Here is a 14,050-nt window from a genome sequence, read left to right as displayed (position 1 = left end):
CTCAATAATTAGAAATGTCCAGTTTTTTAATGCAACCACTCTCTGTCTCCCTGGTGCCACTGTCCTCGATATCTTGGAAAAGCTCCAGAACATTCTGCCCTCACTTCCGGACTCCATCCATCGTTTTATTATCCACTGCGGCATTGTGGATACAGCAAAAGGACAGTCTGAGCTTACCAAAGCTGCTTTTAACCACCTCTTTAGTATCTTAGAACAAACAAGGAAATCCATTTTGATCTCTGGCCCCACTGCTCCGCTGTCCCACAGTCCTAGTCGTTTTAGCCGAGTCTTCTACCTGCATTACTGGCTTCAGTCCGCCTGCAGGGCTCACAATATGGCATTTATTGAGAATTTCAACCTCTTCTGGAACCGCAAGTCTCTTTTTAGGAGGGACGGCTTGCACCCGAATAAACTTGGCTCGAAACTGCTAACTACCAACATCCAGCACGCAGTACACTACGCCCCACCTACCAGTATTTACATCTGATGTCACTCACACACGGGATTCTTCATCACACCCCCCATACCGTCCCACTGCCAGCGATTCTATCATCCCTGTCATCACTGGTAATAGGCCCCGTTTGGGCATTCCCCCATCACGTGACTACACCAGGTGTTTGCTGTCAGTTCCACTGTCAGCTGTTGAGGATGCCGACACGTCATCATCGGCCCGGATAGCCTTGCTTAATGCTAGATTTAATGCTTAATTTTGGACGATTTCAATTTACATGTCGACAATGCCTCATGTAACATGGCTGCTGATCTCTTATCCATCACTGACTCTTTTAATTTCACGCAGCATGTCTCTGGACCCACACACAAAGGGACACGCCCTGGACCTTGTTTTATCACTGGGCTTCAATATTGTAAATGTGTGTGTGGAGGATATACTTGTGAGTGATCATAGCTGTGTACTTTTTGATCTTAACCTCCCTCTGGATCCTCCACCCTTGAAAACTATGATCCAAAGGCAAATTATGAACCCGGATGTTGTTGAGAGGTTCTCTGCTCTGTTTGACCCACGCTCACTGACAAGATGTGATGATATGGATGTTTTTATGCAGACATTTAACAGTAAATGCTCAGCTATTTTAGATAAATTAACACCTGTCAAATCCAATTTTGTCTCTCATAAAAAGCCCTGTCCTTGGATAAATGAAACTATCCTGAATCATAGGAGAAATTGTCAAAAGGCAGAGCGTTTATGGAAATCAACTAAACTTGAGGTTCACAGGCTACACCTTAAGGAACTTAGGTCCTCCTTAAATTCTATTGTACAAAATGCCAGAACTGAATATTTTTCCCAGTTAATAACTTCAAATAAGAAAAACCCTATTGTATTGTAGACCTATATAATAACTCACTTTCAACTGGTGTGGTTCCCAGCTTTTTTAAACATGCTGTCGTTGAACCAACACTGAAAAAGCCTGGTCTCGATCATTCACAGCCGAAAAGCTATAGGCCAATATCCAAACTTCCAGTCATGTCGAAAATTTTAGAAAAAATTGTAGCAGAACAACTGACCTCTTTCTTAGAGGAACATGAGATTTTTGACAGATTTCAGTCAGGTTTTCGGAAGGTGCACTCCACGGAAACTGCATTACTTAAAGTCACTAATGATATTATGATGTCAGCCGACTCCGGTGAATACACAGTTTTAGTTTTATTGGACCTTTCAGCTGCCTTTGATACAATTGATCATAAGATTATGATAAAAAGACTGCAAGAGCTGGTCGGAATGACTGGATCAGTTTTAGAATGGTTCTCATCTTACCTCGTTGGTAGAAGCTTTAGTGTTTTTGCAAACCAGATTATGTCCGAAACTAAAGACTTGTCATGTGGGGTTCCACAGGGCTCTGTTTTAGGTCCTATTTTGTTTCTTTTATATGTGCTCCCTCTAGGACAACTAATTGCACAATATAACCATATTTCTTACCATCTTTATGCTGATGATATCCAGCTATACTGTACATTGAAGCCCCCCGAGTAACATAAATTATCGTCCCTGACAAATTGTCTGTCAAACATCAAACAATGGTTAACTGACAGTTACATACAGTTGAACCCAGATAAAACAGAGACATTAATTATTGCCCCTGACAGTAGTGTATCACAGATCAAACAACACATTGGTGCGTTAGTCCCATCTGTTCAGCCACACCTCAGGAATCTAGGTGTTATTTTTGACTCAGCAATGTCCTTAGAGTGCCACTCCAAACAATTAATTAGAAACTGCTTTTTCCACCTCAGGAACATATCCAAACTTAGAACCCTTGTTTCAAAGGCAGAGTTGGAGATGATCATTCATGCTTTTATATCATCTCGCCTCATCTACTGTAACAGTCTTTTTACCTGTCTAAATAAGAAAGAGCTTGACCGTCTTCAGGCAGTCCAGAACTCTGCTGCAAGACTTTTAACTTGCACGAGCAAAAGAGCACACATTACACCTGTTTTAGCCTCTCTTCATTGGTTACCAGTAAATTTTAGAATTCATTTTAAAATTTTAGTCCTTACTTTCAGAACCCTACACAGACAAGCTCCTTCTTACATCTCTGACCTAATACACCTGCACACTCCCACTCGTAGTCTAAGGTCTTCAGGTCAGATGCTGCTTGTAGTTCCATTTACCCACTTTAAGTCCTGTGGAGATTGCTCCTTCCAAGCAGTAGCACCCAGACTGTGGAATGCACTGCCTCTCACCTTACGTTCCTTAAATTCAGTCGATATTTTTAAAAAGCAGCTGAAGACATTTTTATTCAGACAGGCTTTTAGCTAAATGAGTGTTTATGCCGCCATATCTCCTTTTCCACCTCCCTAGCTATCACCATGTTGTGAAGCACTGTATGACTTTATTCGTCTGAATCGTTGTTCTCTTGTATCTTTTATTTACTGCTATTGTGTTTTTACTGTTGCTGTTATTGTGTAAAGCACTTTCTGATTTTTATCTGTGAAAGGTGCTATAGAAATAAAATTTACTTACTTACACTCACCACCCCACTGTAAGAACAACAAAAGCCCCATGAGCAAAAAGCCAATAAAAGTAATATGCTAATGTAGCCTAATCCACACAGATGTACAGATGATTTACACTCAGGATACATTTCACTCAGGTAGGCTGCAGACAAGGCTGCACCAAAGCAACAAACACTGGTGAATACTCTTAAAAGGACAGAAATCCCATCAAGACAGTGACAAGGCCAAAAGTTTAAAGAGTGTCTATTATTTTGTAAAATGAAAATAGCAATAGCACTGGAATGGTGGTGCAGTGGTTAGCACTGTCACCTCACAGCAAGAAGGTTTCTGTGTGGAGTTTGCATGCTCTCTGTCAGCGTGGGTTGTTTTCAGGGTTCTCCATCTTCCTCCCACAGTCCAAAGATTAGGTTCAATGGGCCTCATTCACGAACCGTTCTTATTTGTTCTTAAGTCCTACTTACGAAGTTTTTACGAAGATTGTGGCATTCATGAATGTTTTCTTATCCAGGATTTGTTCTTCGTAAGAATAAATTCTGCGAACACTCAGGAGTTCTCTTACGCACATTTCAGTGCCGACATCATGGGCGGATCTACCGGGGTGGCATAGGGTGGCAAATGCCACCCTAAAAGAAAGCCATGCCACCCCTGCTGCCACCCCAGTTGGCAGCAACGAATTCAAAGAAAAGTTATGGCCAATTTGACATTCACGAGCGCGAATCTCCAATGTCCGACTGCAGTGAATGCAGCACGAGATAACACCAGAGCGGCAAGAGACTGCTTTGTTTGGAAAACTGAGTGGTGTCAGAGGGGTAGCCTATTCCAGAAAGCGGGTTTAGTGAAAACTCTGAGTATATTAACCCTGAAATGAGGGAAACTCTGGGTTTTCAGTTCCAGAAAGAGAGGTAAATCAAACTCTGAGTCAATCACCATGGCAACTGAGTCTGTGAACCTAACCTGCTCGCTGGTTAGGTTTTTCTCTGTCTCCTCCCTCTTGCACGCTGTTTCATTTCCTCATTCATTCAGTCTGTGTCAAAGCTTGTATCGAAGCGCATTCATTAGCAGAGATTTACCGTCTGTCACAGTCTAAATCCTGCTGGATATTAGTTTGTTACTCAGGACTGTCTTAAGTTACTGAATTTATGCACATCAATCATTTCTTTGGACATCAGTTTTTGTCTTTACATTCAAATATTACACAGCGAGAATTCACCCTCAGCTCAGGATCAAACCTCTGTCCTTTTTATATTTATTATTTTTTATAACACTGTGCACAAGGATCAGACTGTCAGTCTGTTAGAGCAGCTCCGAAATGTTTTTTGCACATAATGTGTAGGTCTAATTATTTAAATTTTAAAAATCGGTATGAAGCTTTAGACACGTAGTATCAGTGACTAATGATCTCTATCACTGATGTCATTGGTCGCACTGGTGGAACATAACTCCTTTAGCCTAATATTGGGGATTATATGTTAATATTTCTGAGTGAGCAATGGTGCAGCATTTCAGTGTCTTTAAATTTACTACATTTGTGGCTGAAATAAAGTCACTGAATGCTGTTGAGTCAAGATACAAATAGATGTGCAACATTTTAAAATCTACTGTATTTTAACCTCAACGTCTTTTTAAGTGCAAACCACCAAACATATTATTACTGGGTCAGACTGTGAGTTTACAGTCATGTCTTTATGTCTTTGATCTATAGCCTAGATATGTTTTAAATCTTCCTATTTTTCAGTTGCTGCCTCCTGTGTTTTTTTCCCATCAGATTAAATCTGAACAAATATATTATTATATATTATTAATATAATGTAATGTATCGACAGCCTGATACACAGTCAGATTCCACCACTTTATCTTCATTAAAGAAACGTAAGTCTGATAAATGATGAATGAACGGACAACACTGAATAAAACTTTTTCATTAACTTTATGGTTAACTTATTTACACTGTCCTCGCTCTGACTCAGGCTCTTCTTTTAAAGATAAACGTGCACCGTCTGCTACACATGCATTCATGCACTGATATTTCTACATCCACTGGATTAAAATGGAGGCGCTGTCTTTTATTTACTTATTGCCATGGTGAATCGTGGAGTCGGAGCTCCATTGATGATGGCTTTTTATTGTCGGCTTAACTTCAGTTGACTGAACTAACTCAAATCAGCTGTTCTGGAACCGGTAACTCAGAGTTTCCCATCTCAGGGTAAATCAGCTCAGAGTTCAGGGTTAGACTCAGAGTTTGTTGAACCTCTTTCAACACTTATTCCTAATATGAACTGTTTCACATGAAATCTCAAATGTAAGACATTGATTGCATGAGAATAAATTTGTCTGTATGAGTTTGTAAATGGCAGCCCGTGCCCTTATGTAGTGTGAACATACTATTTCTCATCAAACTGTGATTAAATTCAGTATATATATATATATATATATATATATATATATATATATATATATATATATATATATATATATATATATATATATACAGTACAGGCCAAAAGTTTGGACACACCTTCTCATTCAATGCGTTTTCTTTATTTTCATGACTATTTACATTGTAGATTCTCACTGAAGGCATCAAAACTATGAATGAACACATGTGGAGTTATGTACTTAACAAAAAAAGGTGAAATAACTGAAAACATGTTTTATATTCTAGTTTCTTCAAAATAGCCACCCTTTGCTCTGATTACTGCTTTGCACACTCTTGGCATTCTCTCGATGAGCTTCAAGAGGTGGTCACCTGAAATGGTTTTCCAACAGTCTTGAAGGAGTTCCCAGAGGTGTTTAGCACTTGTTGGCCCCTTTGCCTTCACTCTGCAGTCCAGCTCACCCCAAACCATCTCGATTGGGTTCAGGTCCGGTGACTGTGGAGGCCAGGTCATCTGCCGCAGCACTCCATCACTCCCCTTCTTGGTCAAATAGCCCTTACACAGCCTGGAGGTGTGTTTGGGGTCATTGTCCTGTTGAAAAATAAATGATCGTCCAACTAAACGCAAACCGGATGGGATGGCATGTCGCTGCAGGATGCTGTGGTAGCCATGCTGGTTCAGTGTGCCTTCAATTTTGAATAAATCCCCAACAGTGTCACCAGCAAAACACTCCCACACCATCACACCTCCTCCTCCATGCTTCACAGTGGGAACCAGGCATGTGGAATCCATCCGTTCACCTTTTCTGCGTCTCACAAAGACACGGCAGTTGGAACCAAAGATCTCAAATTTGGACTCATCAGACCAAAGCACAGATTTCCACTGGTCTAATGTCCATTCCTTGTGTTTCTTGGCCCAAACAAATCTCTTCTGCTTGTTGCCTCTCCTTAGCAGTGGTTTCCTAGCAGCTATTTGACCATGAAGGCCTGATTCACGCAGTCTCCTCTTAACAGTTGTTCTAGAGATGGGTCTGCTGCTAGAACTCTGTGTGGCATTCATCTGGTCTCTGATCTGAGCTGCTGTTAACTTGCGATTTCTGAGGCTGGTGACTCGGATGAACTTATCCTCAGAAGCAGAGGTGACTCTTGGTCTTCCTTTCCTGGGTCGGTCCTCATGTGTGCCAGTTTCGTTGTAGCGCTTGATGGTTTTTGCGACTCCACTTGGGGACACATTTAAAGTTTTTGCAATTTTCCGGACTGACTGACCTTCATTTCTTAAAGTAATGATGGCCACTCGTTTTTCTTTAGTTAGCTGATTGGTTCTTGCCATAATATGAATTTTAACAGTTGTCCAATAGGGCTGTCGGCTGTGTATTAACCTGACTTCTGCACAACACAACTGATGGTCCCAACCCCATTGATAAAGCAAGAAATTCCACTAATTAACCCTGATAAGGCACACCTGTGAAGTGGAAACCATTTCAGGTGACTACCTCTTGAAGCTCATCGAGAGAATGCCAAGAGTGTGCAAAGCAGTAATCAGAGCAAAGGGTGGCTATTTTGAAGAAACTAGAATATAAAACATGTTTTCAGTTATTTCACCTTTTTTTGTTAAGTACATAACTCCACATGTGTTCATTCATAGTTTTGATGCCTTCAGTGAGAATCTACAATGTAAATAGTCATGAAAATAAAGAAAACGCATTGAATGAGAAGGTGTGTCCAAACTTTTGGCCTGTACTGTACGTCTGCTATATGTTGCCACCCCTAAAAAATTCCTGCCCCCCTCTTGCCATCCCATAAATATTTTTCTAGATCCGCCCCCCCTGGCCGACATGTTGGCACATTGGTTGTGTTGTCTTCTTTTGTGCAGTTCACTAAAATACGATATTACAGTGATATTTCTGTCATATTTTTTTAATTATTTATTTTAGTTTTTTGGAAATTTACAATTTGAATCTAACAGTCTGATTTTTTTTTAACTAAGTGTATCAGTGCACATCTTTATTTTTTTAAATTCTCATTAATCGCTTTTTTTTTCTTAAAGATATTTTTTGGGCCATTTTGCCTTTAATGGACAGGACAGGTAAGCGTGAAGGGGGGAGAGAGAGAGGGGATGACATGCAGCAAAGGGCCACAGGCTGGATTCGAACCCGGGCCACTGCAGCAACAGCCTTGTACATGGGGCGCCTGCTCTACCACTACACTTTTGGGTGTCTGCTGTTCCCCCTCCAGTCCGTTGCATCTCCCGTCAGAATTTTGCAATGTTTTTTTTTGGTGTCGGATTTGAGATCAAACCATTTCTTTTTCACCTCCTCTGTTGTGCGTCCTCCAGATACTGCGTTCACTGCATGTGTGACAGCCTCCCATGCTTCCTTTTTGTTAGTATTAGTGTAACCTGTACTGCAGCAGTGCCTCCACCTCTGAACTACCAACGTTTTTTTTTCTCTTTACCTGCTGCGCTCCAATTGATTTACTTTTTGCTTTGGGCATTTTGTTGTTGCTGTTTACTCTGTATGACATCTGTGTCTGCTCATGGCCTTGCAGTCTAATATCCTTTTATGGGCATTGATGGGCGGTTACCTATGCTAATCCTATGTTAATTAGGCTCACCTGGCACACACTCTCAGTTTACGAGGAGATAGGATTCATCAATTTAAGAACACAGCTGCGAACATTTCTGCGGTTTAAGAACATGTTGATTAATCTGACGTAGAGTTTTCTTAAGAACCTTCTTAAGAACAGCTTAAGAAAGAATTTAATAAGATTCTTAAGAAGATATTGGTGAATGAGGCCCATTATACTTACTTACTTTAATACTTTATTAATCCCCCTGAGGGGAAATTCAATTTTTTCACTCTTTTTGTCATTAACACACATTACCTGAAAAGGAAAGGTGGTTAGGAATACTGAATGAATAAAGGAACAGCTTGGATGCAGGGAAGTATTTTCTTAATGCTTATACCATGGTCTGGGTGAATACTCAATTCCGATTGGCTGCAGGGTGTCAGTTAAAAGGTGTTATAGGACAGCTAAAAAGACGTTCCGGTCAAATTGCCTGATGACAGGTTCTAAATTATTGCGCTGGCTCAACTGCTAGTTTGTAACCATAGCAACGGAGACTCGGAGCAGAGGCAATGGATTACAGCGGGCATCATGAGTGATTTTATTGTTTCATTTAATTTATTTGGTCAATTTGATCATTTTGATGACTGGGATACAGAAGAAGAGAGGATAGAGAATGAAAAGCAAAGGGAGAAACGGCACAAGGAGGTGACACCGTAAGAATTAAATAATTTAGAAGATGAGAACACCAACACCAAGAAGACAATGAAATGGGCAGTTCAAATGCCACTATGATGGACATACCCATATCACTTTAAAATTTCACTATTAATGGTAATGTAGCATTTAATTTTAAATAGGAAACAACCATTAATTTGTTAATGTGTTTATATGATTTAATCTCGACTACTATGCTTATGAATTATTTGTTGCAATTAAAAATGATTTTGACTACTATACTATTTGGATGTTGATTATTTGAAACAACTTTTCTTGGACCTATAAATGAACGCCAATGAATTATGAAACTAATATCTCAAGTTTTTTTTTTTTTTGCACATCATCCTCTGACCACCAGAGTCTGTAACACACAAGCGGTAAGAAGTGCACTGGCTTTCTGAAATAATCAACTTCTGAATAATATCACGTAACATTTAGCCATCATCTCACTTACCTTCACTGATCAGGGTCGCTATGCTCTCTACGCTGCAGCCACAGCGGGTTTCCATGGCAACGCCTGTGAACTAAAGACATTAAATAGTCCGCTCAGCTGTGGCTTGTGAAAAACTCATGATTTTAACTGTAAAACACATTAAAGCATAAATAATTGATTTAATATTCATTTCTTTGGTAAGTTGCCATGGTATAAGCGGGTTAATGCCCTTCGAGGTGTCCATTATCAGGAATGAACTTGGACTTCGCGGAAGCGTCGGACGGTTCACGCCTCTGCGTCGTCCATTAATTCCTGATAATGGACACTTCGTCGGGCATTAACCCTTACATCATAGAGCTATTCAAATGTTAATCAGAACTTCTTTATCTATGTTCAGAGTGTCTTTGATCAGCTTTGAAACAGACTGGGGCCAGGTTCTACTGCTATGTTCAGTATGCAAATATTTGATCTTCTCATTTTCACTTCCATGTGGAAGCATTTTTCTTGGAAGCTCTCCATGTGTCTTGTGAGTGTCTGTATGGTGTTCTGTAGGGATGTTATTTAATCCAAACAGGCAGAGGATTAATGTTAAGTGACATGGTTCAAAGGGGTTCAAACATGTTGTGAATGCTGGCCAGTGGAGGCAGAGTGTCTTCTGAATTGAGCTCCTCATGTTTTGGCTGATTAGGTGAGTCCCCTCAGGGCGTCATAGAGGTGGGTCTCAGACTGTCTTGTCCTGTACCAGCACGCCTCCTTCAAAGATGTCTGTTGATTCCTGTCCAACCACTTATGTTTTCAACAAACGTCAGTTCACAATGACCCAGGGATGACACAGAGACAAAGCAGGCGACAGCCTGTGATCCCTCTGGTATCTGACTGAACATACAATATGGACTGGGCTTTTTATGAGATTTCTTTTTTGGGGATACATTTTTCATTCATTTACATATTGACACCTGTACTGTAAGGTTTATCAAGGCATACCACACTGATTGTTAATGTGTTGCTTTACTAGAAACATAAACTCACTCTTATTCAATGTAGGTAAACAAGATCATGTTGAAGAGATGCTTTAAGTCCATTTAGCCGAGGTATTGGTTTTAAATTTAACTATCCATAAAATTAACCTCTGCCAAAAATAACTCTCCTGGTAAATAAAGATAATTCACTCATTTGTCCATTCATTAAGCTCATAAATGTCTGTATGGCATAACTGAAACATACAGAGCTTTTAGTGGAGTTTTAATGCTTAACGTCACTGACACTTGCTAAATTCACTTAGCGGCCTTAATACACACAGGATTGGTGCACAAAATAATTGCTGCCAGATACCAAAAAGATAACTGAGCCAGCTGTCGGCTACAGGCCAGATGGAATCATATGATGGCTGTGGCATGTAGAATGTGACCTTTTTCAGACAGACAATAACACTAGCTCTAATAAATTCTAAATGTGAAACCTCATGTTAACTGTAAAGGTCAAAATAAGAGAAAATTACCTTATTAATGGACATTACACACCATTTCCTGAGTCAGAAAACCATAGTCTGGTAATTATATCCAAGCACAACTTTCAAAGCCATGAAGAATATCCACTATCTTTTTGAGACACTTGTTCCTCCATCCTGGGTTGGTCTCTTAACAGAGTTTGTGGCATAATACTTAGCAGTCAAAAGACTGCTAAATTAGTCTAAAAGATCATGATGAAAACAGAGCAAATGTTCAATGCAGTGGTTTTCACAACATAGCACAGTCATGTGCATTGATTAGCCAACACTTTCCTGAGCCACTGTGTAAACCAAGGAGTATATTTTTTATAGCTCTCCTTTATGATTTAAAAATATAGGGTTCCATATACAGCCATATTATTGCTTGGCAACAGATAAAAAAAACAACAACATTTTTGCATTGTGTTTAATGTATTTTTTGGTCTTTACCGAATTAGTTTTCACTGACTGGTTACCTTTTCTGTTCCACGTGCTTCTTGTTGTCATTTATCTTTATTGTATTTTTCTCAATAATGTAAATTTAGCTCTTTTTGGGTTTTCTTGCATTTCTCCCTTTTTGTAATGTTTTTCTCCTTAAAGGGATAGTGCACCCAAAAATAAAAATTCAGCCATTATCTACTCACCCATATGCCAAGGGAGGCTCAGGTAAAGTTTTAGAGTCCTCACAACACTTGCGGAGATCCAAGGGGAGAGGGGTTAGCAACACAACTCCACCTAATGGAGGTTTACGCAGCCCCAGATTAAAACGGCCAAAAACACATAATTGAAACCACAAAATATCTCCATACTGCTCGTCCGTAGTGATCCAAGTGTCCTGAAGCCCCGATATAAAAAGTTGTCTGGAAAAACATCACTTGAACTCTGTTTTTAGCCTCACTGTAGCCTGCAGCTCTAACTGCCTCTATGTACACCGCGCTCACGTGTGCACACTTGTGCGAGACGGTGAGACATGGGCGCCGCGTTCATCTGTGTTCACGTGCTTTCGCTGGTCGTGAGCGTGGTGCACAACCCCTTTGTAATGCCTTATGCTGTGTTCCCACCAAACGCGATGAATGCGATTTAATCGCTCGTAACCCGCCGCCCGTAATGTGCAAGTTTGGACGCCTGACCATTTTGTTAATTTGCGTCATTCGCGAGAGGGGAAGCCGGCTGTGCTAACAGGAGCTAAGCTAGTGCTAACGTTCATAGTACAACCATTCTGCAAACTAATTAAAGACACATATTTATAGAACTTACCAAGTAGACCAGTCTCCTCGGCGTCTTTCACCCGAGCCTGCTCCTTTTTGTTGCGGTCTCTGTAGAGTAGACACATAGTATCATATAGCTCCGGGTAGCCACTGACGACCATGGCTGAGATAACCACCATCGCTGCTTTGTACCTGCTCTGGAAGTCCCAGATGCATCGGAGGGCCAAACGCCGTTGTTTTTGGGTTTACCCTATCCTGCAGAAGCGCATCCAGCTCGGCGAGTTTCACCATCTCCTCCAGGAACTCTGTCTGGATGACAGCCACTTTCAGCGGTACTTCAGGCTGACTGGGGCCCAGTTTGAGGACCTGTTGGCGAGGGTTGGCGCCATGATCTCCCGGCAGGACACCAACTACAGGCGCTCCATTTCAGCTGCGGAGCGCCTGTCCATCTGTCTCCGGTGAGTAGCAGTTTATTGCTGTGTCAACAACTGGACGTTGTTGTTGACACATGCCAGTGACGTCGGGAGAATCTCAACGCTGATTTGGCTTTCGCGGCACAGCGTCACGCGAATTCGCCTCAAAAGTTCAATATTTTCAACTCGAGCGATGAGGCGTTGGACGCAATTTTCGCGTCTATCGCGCCGCGCTAGATGCCTCTATCGTGTCCATCGCGTTGCTGTAGACGCGTCCATCGCGCCGGCCGGCGCGATTTCGCGTCTAATCGCGTTTTTGCATTGACTTTGTATGTAATCTTGACGCGCGAATTTGCGAATTCGCGTTTGGTGGGAACACAGCAGGTTCAGGGCAGTGCAACTGCCATACCAGGCAGCAATGCAGCCAGTCAGGATTCACTCGATGGTGCACCCACAGAAGTTTCAGAGTATCCTGTAGTCTATATTGAACCTCCCCAGCCCATGGAGGAAGAAGAGCCGCTGTCTTGCAGACTTGGTGATGGTCTTACTGTGGTGAGTCAAGGTCAGGTCCTCACTGATGTGAAGCCAATGGAACTTGAAGCTGTTGACTCTTTCCACTGTGGTCCTGTTGATGAAGATGAGGGTGTGTCCTTCCTCCTGTCTCTTCTTGTAGTCCACAAATAGCTCCTTAGTTGTGCTGAATTTGAGATGGAGGTTGTTGTCTTGGCACCAAGATGTCAGGCATCTATCCTCTCTGTAGTACATCTTGTTGCCGTTGGTGATCAGGTGGTCGTGTTGTCAGCAAACTTAATGTTGTTGGAACTGTGTGGCCATGCAGTTGTGCGTGAACAGGGAATGCAGGAGAGGGCTGAGCACACCGCCCTGGGGGGCACCAGTGATGAGAGTCAGGGTGGAGGATGTGGTGGTGCCTATCAGCATTGCCTAGGGTCTGCTTGTCAGGAAACTTAAGATCCAGTCACAGAAGGTGTTGAGTCTCAAGTCTCTTAGCTTGAACACAAGCTTGGAGGGCACAATGGTGTTGAATGCTAAACTATAGTCAATGGACAGCCTTCTCACATACATGTTCCTCTGGTCCAGGTGGGAGAGGGCAGTATGGAGGGCGAGGATGATGGCGTCATCTGTGGATCTATTTGGTCTGTATGCAAATTGAAGTGCATCCAGTGAGTCAAGGAGGGAAGAGGCGATGAAGAGTTTGACTTAAAGCACTTCATGATGTGGAGGTGAGTGCTACTTGGCAGTTGTCATTTAGACAGAGGGCTTTGGACTTTTTGGGGACATGTGTCAGGACTATAATGTAGATCAGTGAGAGGTTGAAAATTTCTGTGAAGATGTCTGCCAGTTAATACACACACACCTTGAGAGCTCATCCAGGGGTGCCATTAGTTCCAGGTGCCTTGTGTGGGTTTTTAAAAGATTAACCCACACAAGGCACTACTATCAAATAATGTTTATATCAAGTAATGACCATTAAAAACATTGTTCTATAAGCTTTTATCTGATGACCTTATTTTTGTTTGTTTGTTTGTTTTGTATTGTATAAAACCAATATTTAACACTAATTTACAGTAAATGAATTTAAATAAACACATAAAATAAAAGCGTAAAGCTGTCAAGATATTGTTAGTGGGCTTTAAAGCAGGTTAATTTCAGCGTAATTTTACATTATGTTTTGATGGGGAATTCTGGATGGATTGGATAGTCCTATAAATTTATCCAATATTGCGCCATAAAACCGAGGTTTTGAATAACGTTATCCTAAGATATCTCTGCAATATTTTTCTTATTTATTTTTTCTTGTATATTTTATTTTTTATTCCCTCTAGAGTTTCTTTATTGATTTTTTCTTTTTTTCCATTA

The 14,050-nt window shown here is 41.2% G+C and overlaps 1 protein-coding gene across 40 annotated transcripts in view; it reads left to right on the top strand.

Annotated features, from left to right (window-relative positions):
* The window catches only part of plekha6 (pleckstrin homology domain containing, family A member 6), a 374,661-nt gene that overhangs the window by 232,034 nt on the left and 128,577 nt on the right, over nt 1-14,050 (top strand). For 3 of the 40 annotated variants that reach the window (XM_078167296.1, XM_078167403.1, XM_078167250.1), the window contains exon 3: nt 13,271-13,413. The exons of the other annotated variants lie outside the window; for them this stretch is intronic. The gene's annotated coding sequence lies outside the window, so the exon portion shown is untranslated. The remainder of the gene's footprint in view (nt 1-13,270; nt 13,414-14,050) is intronic. 40 annotated transcript variants of the gene reach the window in all.

The sequence above is a fragment of the Epinephelus lanceolatus genome, chromosome 1 (assembly GCF_041903045.1).
Source record: "Epinephelus lanceolatus isolate andai-2023 chromosome 1, ASM4190304v1, whole genome shotgun sequence".
NCBI classification, from domain to species: Eukaryota; Metazoa; Chordata; class Actinopteri; order Perciformes; family Serranidae; genus Epinephelus; species Epinephelus lanceolatus.
Note: the sequence above shows the minus strand (reverse complement) of the source record. Positions and strands in the feature narration are given on the sequence as shown.